The sequence below is a fragment of the Notamacropus eugenii genome, chromosome 6 (genome assembly GCF_028372415.1).
Source record: "Notamacropus eugenii isolate mMacEug1 chromosome 6, mMacEug1.pri_v2, whole genome shotgun sequence".
Lineage (NCBI taxonomy): Eukaryota > Metazoa > Chordata > Mammalia > Diprotodontia > Macropodidae > Notamacropus > Notamacropus eugenii.
In genome coordinates, this window is record NC_092877.1 from 86,837,901 (window position 1) to 86,845,601 (window position 7,701).

At 38.7% G+C, this 7,701-nt stretch overlaps 1 pseudogene; it reads left to right on the forward strand.

Annotated features, from left to right (window-relative positions):
- Positions 1–5,951: 5,951 nt before the first annotated feature.
- Positions 5,952–6,520, forward strand: LOC140510460 (ubiquitin-conjugating enzyme E2 C-like; annotated as a pseudogene).
- The last annotated feature ends 1,181 nt before the right edge of the window (positions 6,521–7,701 follow it).

The window sequence follows — 7,701 nt, forward strand, 5'->3', positions numbered from 1 at the left end:
CTCCCCATCCAAGAAGGCAAACAATTCAATATAGGCTAAATATGTGTAGCTTTCCAAAAAACTTCCACAATAGTCATGTTGTGTAAGATTAACTATATTTCCTTCCATCCTATCCTGCCCCCCATTTATTCTAGTCTCCCTTTTGACATTGTCCTTCTCCAAATGTTTTCCCTTCTAATTGTTCCCTCCTCCCATTTGCCCTCCCTTCTATCATCCCCCACCTGATTTCTCCCCTTCTTTCCTGTAGTGCAAAATAGATTTTCATACCAAATTGAGTGAACATGTTATTTCCTCCTTAAGCCAAATGTGAATACAGTATGCTTCACTTTTTCCCCTCTCACCACCTCCCTTTTCTCCTCCATTGAAAAAGCTTTTTCTTGCCTCTTTTATGAGAGATAATTTGCCTCATTTCATTTCTCCTTTTCTCCTCCCAATATATTCTTCTTTTGTGCCTTAATTTTATTTTTTTAGATATCATCCCTTCTTATTCAACTCAACCTGTACTCTCTGTCTGTATATGCACACATATTTATGTATATATACATATGTATATATATATATACACATACGTACATACATTTATATGTATACGTGTGTGTTTATAATCCCTCCAATAACCCAAATATCGAGAAATGTCTCGAGTTACAAATATTATCTTTCCATGTAAATAGTTCAACTTTAGGAAGTCTGTTATGATTTCTCTTTCCTGTTTACCTTTTCATGCTTCTCTTGATTCTTCTCTGTGAAAGGCCAAGTTTCTATTCAGTTCTGGTCTTTTCATCAAGAATGCTTGAAAATCCTCTATTTCATTGAATGATCATTTTTCCCCTGAAGTATTATGCTCAGTTTTGATGAGTAGGTGATTTTTGGTTTAATCCTCTGACTTCTGGAATATCATATTCAAAGCCCTTTGATCCCTTAATGTTGAAGGTGCTAGATCTTGTATAATCTTGATTGTATTTTCATAATACTTGAATTACTTCTTTCTAGCTGGTTGCATAATTATCTCCTTGACCTGGGAGCTCTGGAATTTAGCTCCAATATTCCTAGGAGTTTCTCTTTTCAAATTTAATTTGCCCTCCACTTCTAGAATGAGGACAGTTTTCCTTGATAATTTCATGAAAGATGGTGTCTAGGCTCTTTTTTTAATCATGGTTTTCAGGTAGTCCCAAAATGTTAAAATTGTCTCTCCTGGATCTATTTTCCAGGTCAATTGTTTTTCCAATGAGATATTTCACATCACCTTCTATTTTTTTCATTCTTTTTGTTCTGTTTTGTAATTAATTTTCTCATAAAGTCATTAGCTTCCATCTGATCCATTCTAATTTTTAAAGGACATTTTTCTTCAGTGAGTTTTTGAACCTCCTTTCCCATTTGGCTAATTGTGCTTTTTAAAACATTCTTCTCCTCATTGGCTTTTCAGATCTCTTTTGTCAATTGACTTACCCTATTTTTAAAGGCATTATTTTCTTCAGCATTTTTGGGGGTCTCCTTTAGCAAACTGTTGACTCGCTTTTCATGATTTTCTTGCATCGCTCTCATTTCTCTTCCCAATTTTTTCATCCACCTCTCTTACTTGATTTTCAAAATCCTTTTTGAGTTCTTCCATGGCCTGAGACCATTACATATTTATTTTGAAGGTTTTGAAAGCCTTGAATTCCTCTGATGGTATGCATTGCCCTTCCTCATCTGAAAGGATGGAAGAAAATGCTTGTTCACAAGAGAGTAACCTTCTATAGTCTTATTTTTTCCCATTTTTGGGCATTTTTTTCAGTCAGTTACTTGACTTTGAGTCCTTTGTCAAGAGCAGGGTAAACTCTCGGGACTTGTAAGTTCTCCAAGGTGTCACAATCAAGGAAGAGGAGTTTACTTGTCTCTAGCCTGTGCAATGGTCTGGGAGCAACTAAAAACTTCTCTACCCAGAATCTGAGTGTAGAATTCCCTCTCCACAGGAGCCTTCACCTCATCCAGGTCAGTGCTCCTTCTCACCCCAGGGCCTGACTCAGGGCTGAGATTCAGATCAGCTGTTCAATTCCCCCAGGGCTTTTAGGAGAGGCTCCAAAAAGGAGAGCGTTTAGGAGAGAGGATGTTGCTGCTGCAGCAACTGCTGTTGGTGAGGTCAGACCATGTTCCCTTCTCACCTAGATGAAAAAGTTCTCTCACTGACCTTTGAAGCTGTCTGTGGCATTTATGGATTGAGCAATCTGGGCACCACTGCTTCCAGTGGAGCCCTGAAACCTGTTCCAGGCCCTGTCCCTGTCAAGCCTAGCAGCCCACACTGAGCTGCACTCTGCATCGGGTGCAATAGACCTCTCCTGTTGGCCTTCTAGTCTGTCTTGAGCTGGAAATCTCTTTCACTCTGTGTTTTTATGGCTTCTCCTGCTCTAGAATTTGTTCAGTCATTTTTTATAGGTATTTTATGGGCTATGTAGGGGAGTTTCTCCAGGTTCATCTTTCTGCTCTGTCATTTTGGCTCCCCTTAGCATTCTTAACTGATCATCTTCAATCAATGTTGAATCCCTCTCTAGCTTAATCTCCAACTGAAGAAGAGATTTTGCATATAATCCATCTCCTCTCATGTGGCAAAGTGACTGGCATTGATTCTACCCCAAGTGAGGGTTATAAGACAGGAGATCCACTGCTCATATAAAAAGCTGAATGAAATTTTCTAAATTATATAGCAAGAGGAGGTTATTCAGAGGAATTCAAGGATGCCTTCATTATCCACCTCTGTGAAAGTAAGGGAAATACATTTTTTTTGTGACAATCACTGTTGGCAAGCTCTTTGTCAGTGATCTCACCCCTGAAGATGGTCATCTAGCTAATAAGAGTCAGTATGGCTTCAGAAACGGTCAAGGAATGGTTGATATGTGTTTTGCTGTTTGAAAACTTTAGAAAAAAATACCAGGAGCAGAATAGAGGTCTGTACACAATGCTTGTTGATCTGACCAAGGTATTTTATACTGTCAGTTTTGTGAAGGCTTATGGAAAATTATATCAAAACTCGGTTGCCTGGAGAAGTTCATAAATATTGTTCATTAATTTCATGGCATGCTTGCATGAATTCTGGACAATGGATGATGCTCTTTTATTTTCTTAGTCTCCAGTGCAATAAAGCAAGGCTATGTTTTTGCTGTGATGATTTTTTAGCATGATATTTTTCAGTCATGCTGTCAGATACTTTCAATGAGGATGAAAATAGCATCAGGGTCAGCTACAATACTGATGGTAAATTATTTAACTTGAAATGGCTGAAAACTAAGACGAAAGTGGAGGGAGAGTTAGTATGTGATTTTTTTTTTTTTGTTCATAGATGATTGCACTGTTAATGCAATTCTGAAGCTGAGATGCAGCAAAGTATGTGTGGGTTTCTCTGATGCTCATTCTAATTTTTGCCTAACAAGTAACACCAGGTAAACACAGATTCTCTGCCATCCATATGTGAAAGCATCATTTACAACAAATGGAGAAATGTGGAATGCTGAGAATAAGTTCACTTACATTGGCAGTATACTCTCTCCATGAATGCACACCTAGATGATGAGGTTAACAAATGTGTTTCCAGAGCTAGCTGAGTGTTTAGGATGCTCCAAAGGAAAAAGTGAGAGAGAAGGGGTATCAGACTGCTTACCAAAGTGAAGCGTTGTGCTGACCACATTGGCCTGTGTGTGTGGAGCCTGGACAGTATACTAAAACCATGAGAAAAACTTAAATTATTTCTATTTGGATCGTCTTGGGAAGATTTGAAAGATCACTTCGGAAGATAAAGTACTAGACACTGAGGTCCTTTCACAAGTAAACAGACAAACATTCAATTTTTACCACAGAGAGCACATCCCTGATGAGTTGGCCATGTTGTTCAAATGCCAAATGTACATTTGTCTAAAAGACTATCTTATGGAGAACTCACACAAGGCAAGCAGTTACACAGAAGTCAAAAGAAGTGATATAAGGACAGTCTCAAGGTCTCCCTGAAAAACCTTTGGAATTGATTGCATGATGTAGGAGAAACTAGCAAGAGATGACCCAGGATACTGTGCCTGAATCAAAGAAGGCACTGTGCTCTATGAGCAAAGCAAAATTGTAGTAACTCAAAAGAAATATGAGATGCACAAATTTAGAGGCATTTCCACTCCAAATGTTCATACCAAGTATTTGTACCTGATCTGTGGTAGAAGCTTCCAAGTTCATATTGTTCAGTCATAGTGGGATACATTCTACCTTGACCCCAATACAGTGATATCATCTTGATCTTCATCAAGAAGTAAGGACAGCAACCAAACAATGGCCGCAATTGTGGTTGAGTCACTCAAATTCTTAATGCCCTGAGAAATCCTTTAAAATTATAGAGGAACAGAGAACATGAAGATCTGCATCAGTAGACAAGTTTCTTATCTGAGAGCTCCTGGCACCAACAAACTCATAAGTCAAGTTCACCTGAGATCATTATGCAAAGGCAAAAGCCACAGATTGGGTCAGTCTGCTAGCATTTAAGAGACTACTATGAGTAAGACATTGTGCTATACTCTGAGGTTACAAACAAAGCTAAATAACAGAACCTCCTCTCAAGAAATTTATAATCTAATGGGGATACAACATGCAACATTAACAGTATGTGTGTGTGTAGGTTGTTTTTATGAGGGTATATATATATATGTGTGTGTGTGTGTATGTGTGTGTGTGTGTGCGCGCATGTGTGTGCATGCACATATGTATATATAGAGGTTATTTATATGTGTGTGTATGTATACACACATATATATAATTATATATAAGATTTTTACATATATTTGATATATACGGGATACAGAAAAGACAAATACAGATGAATAAATAAAATATGTACAAGACTAATTTGGAGTTTGCCTCCAAAGTAATAAGGGATAATGGCAAAGATTTTTTCAAGAAGGTGCCACTTTAGCTGACACTTGAAAGGAAATCTTCCCTCCAAGGAAATTAGGAAATAAGTATGTGAAGGGAGAAAGTTCTAGGAATGGAAAACAGTCAATGAAAACGCTCATTCAGGTGAAGATGTGTCCTGTTTGAAAAACAGTACAAAGCCAGTATTTATGACAGAGAAGACAAAAGAATTGCAAAGCATAAAACGATTAGAAAGGTAATTAGGGACCAGGTAATAAATGACTTTAAAAATCAAACAGATTTTTATTTGATTCTTGAAGTAATAAGGAAACGTGAATAGGCTTGAGATGGTCATATTTGTACTTTAAAAAAGATCAGTTTGGTAGCTTAGTGGAAGATGGATTAGAGTTGGAAGACACTTGATTCAGGGAGAGCATCCAGGACACTATTGCTGTATTCTAAGTAAGAAGTTATATGGGGCTAAACCAAGTGTCAGAAGCCTATATGATATGTGCTCCAAAGGTAGAAATCCAAGTGATTGGATATGTAGAAGTGAGAAAGGGTAAGGAGTCAAGAATGACACCAAGATTCCAAGCCTGGGTGACAGGGAGAATGGTGGCATTCTGGGAAGGAATAGGGATAAGAGGTAAAAACTTAGGGGTAACAATAATAAGTTCACTTTTGCACATGGTGAAGTTAAGGTGTCTATGGGACACCCACTTCAAGATGTCTAATAGGTAGCTGAAGATGTGAGACTGGAGATCAGGATAGAAGTTGAACTAAACAAGTAGACCTGAATTCTGCTAGAAGATAGATCTGTAGAAAGATGATAATGGCAAGAGACTTACAGTGAGCAGACATGACCTGGATGGAGACCCAGAAAATGGGACAGAGTAGACAATGTCAGAGAGACAGGAGGGGATTCAGGAGTGAAAAGTGACGCAAAACTCAGAGAAAGAAAGGAGAATAAGAGTGCGATTGACAGTATCAAAGGTAGAGAGTAGTCAAAAAGAAGGAGGATTGAGAAAAGGCTTTTCTGTTTTACAATTAAGAGATCATTGGAGCCCCGCAGTTGCCGCCCGGGAGTTTTCTCTTTCTTTCTCTCTGGTCCGCCATGGCCTCGCAGAATCGTGACCCAGAAGCCGCCAGCGCCGCCGCCGCCGCTCCCGTAAGGGGGCCGAGCCTGGGACGAGAGCAGCCCGAGGGTCCGTGGGCAAGAGGTTACAGCAGCAACTGATGACCCCTAATGATGCCTGGAGACAAAGGAATTTCTGCCTTCCCAGAGTCAGACAATCTCTTCAAATAGGTTGGGACCATCCATGGGGCAGCTGGGACAGTGTATGAAGACCTAAGGTACAAGATCTCCCTGGAATTCCCCAGCGGCTACCCATACAATGCTCCGACGGTGAAATTTGTCACACCTTGTTACCATTTTAATGTGGGCACCCAAGGCAATATCTGCTTGGACATCCTCAAGGACAAGTGGTCATCTCTGTATGATGTCAGGACCATCCTGCTATCTATCCAGAGCCTGGTGGGAGAACCCAGCATTGACAGCCCATTGAACACACATGCCGCTGAACTTTGGACAAACCCCACAGCCTTTAAAAAGTACCTGCTGGAAACCTACATGAAGCAGGTGACTAGTGAAGAGCCCTGATCCTGGCTGCCCAGCCCACCTTCTTTCATCTTGTGTGTATGTGTGTGAGTTTTTTTCCCTTCCTCATAATCAGTTTTCTTCCTCTTCTCTCTTCTGTACAGGACTCTATTATAAACTGTTTTCTTTTTTCTTTTCTTTTTTTCTTAAGCTCTAGTGTAGCCCTCAACATTAATGCTTAAATAAAAACTTTGGTCTTTTAAAAAAAAAAGAGAGGGATCATTGGTAATTTAGGAGAGAGCAGTTTTGAATGGTGAAGTTAGAAACCAGATTGCAAAAGTTTATAAGTGAGAGAGCACAAAGGAAGTGGAGACTGTTATAGACAGCCTTCTCAAATTGTCTCACTGAACAAAAGATGGAGGGAGGAAGAAAGAGCTGACAATGTGTAATGCTCTAGAAATTTTTTACACTGTGGGAGGAAGAGACAAGTTATTAACCAAAAGAGGAAAAGAAATGAAAAGAAAGAAAAGAGTTTTTCCCCTAAGGAGGTTGAAATTGCAGTACAGTTAAAAAATAGAATGGCATGGTATATAGTCAGGGAAACTTGAAAATCTGGATTCAAATTTGACTTTGAACTCCTGCAGGCTATGTGACTTTGAAAAAACATTTAATATCTCTGAACTGTTGTTTCAGGCTCTATATAATGGGAAAAATAGCTATAGAACCTAACACAGAGGGTTGTTCTGTAGCTCAAATTAGAAAATGCATGTAAAGTGCTTTGCTAGCTATAAGTATTATATACCAATTAATGCTTTTTTGTATATACTCAGATTTTTGCTTCTAATATGCTGAGCAGAAAAAGGGGTCAAAAAGGGGGTGGGTGCCATTTGAACATAGCCAGTTGTCTCTACTAAATGAATTCTTCCAATCGCAAGGAGCTAGTCCTGGGAAAATTGCTAATGTTTTACAGAAAACAGGACAAGAAAACCTAGCCAATGAAAGTCATTTATTACTTGAAAATTCATAATGCAATTGTGGCCAAAAGGATTTGCATGGTTAGCAGTCCCAACTGATTGAAGTGCTCTCATAAATGAGAAACATTAAATTTTAATAGGTAAATGTTAAAGGTTCAATATGTTTAATAATTCTTTTCTTTTCCTTTCCTAAAACCTAAGGGAAAAGTTTAGAATGATCTTTTAAGCTTACGAAATATTATATCATGCAAATAGCCACTAACTTAAACA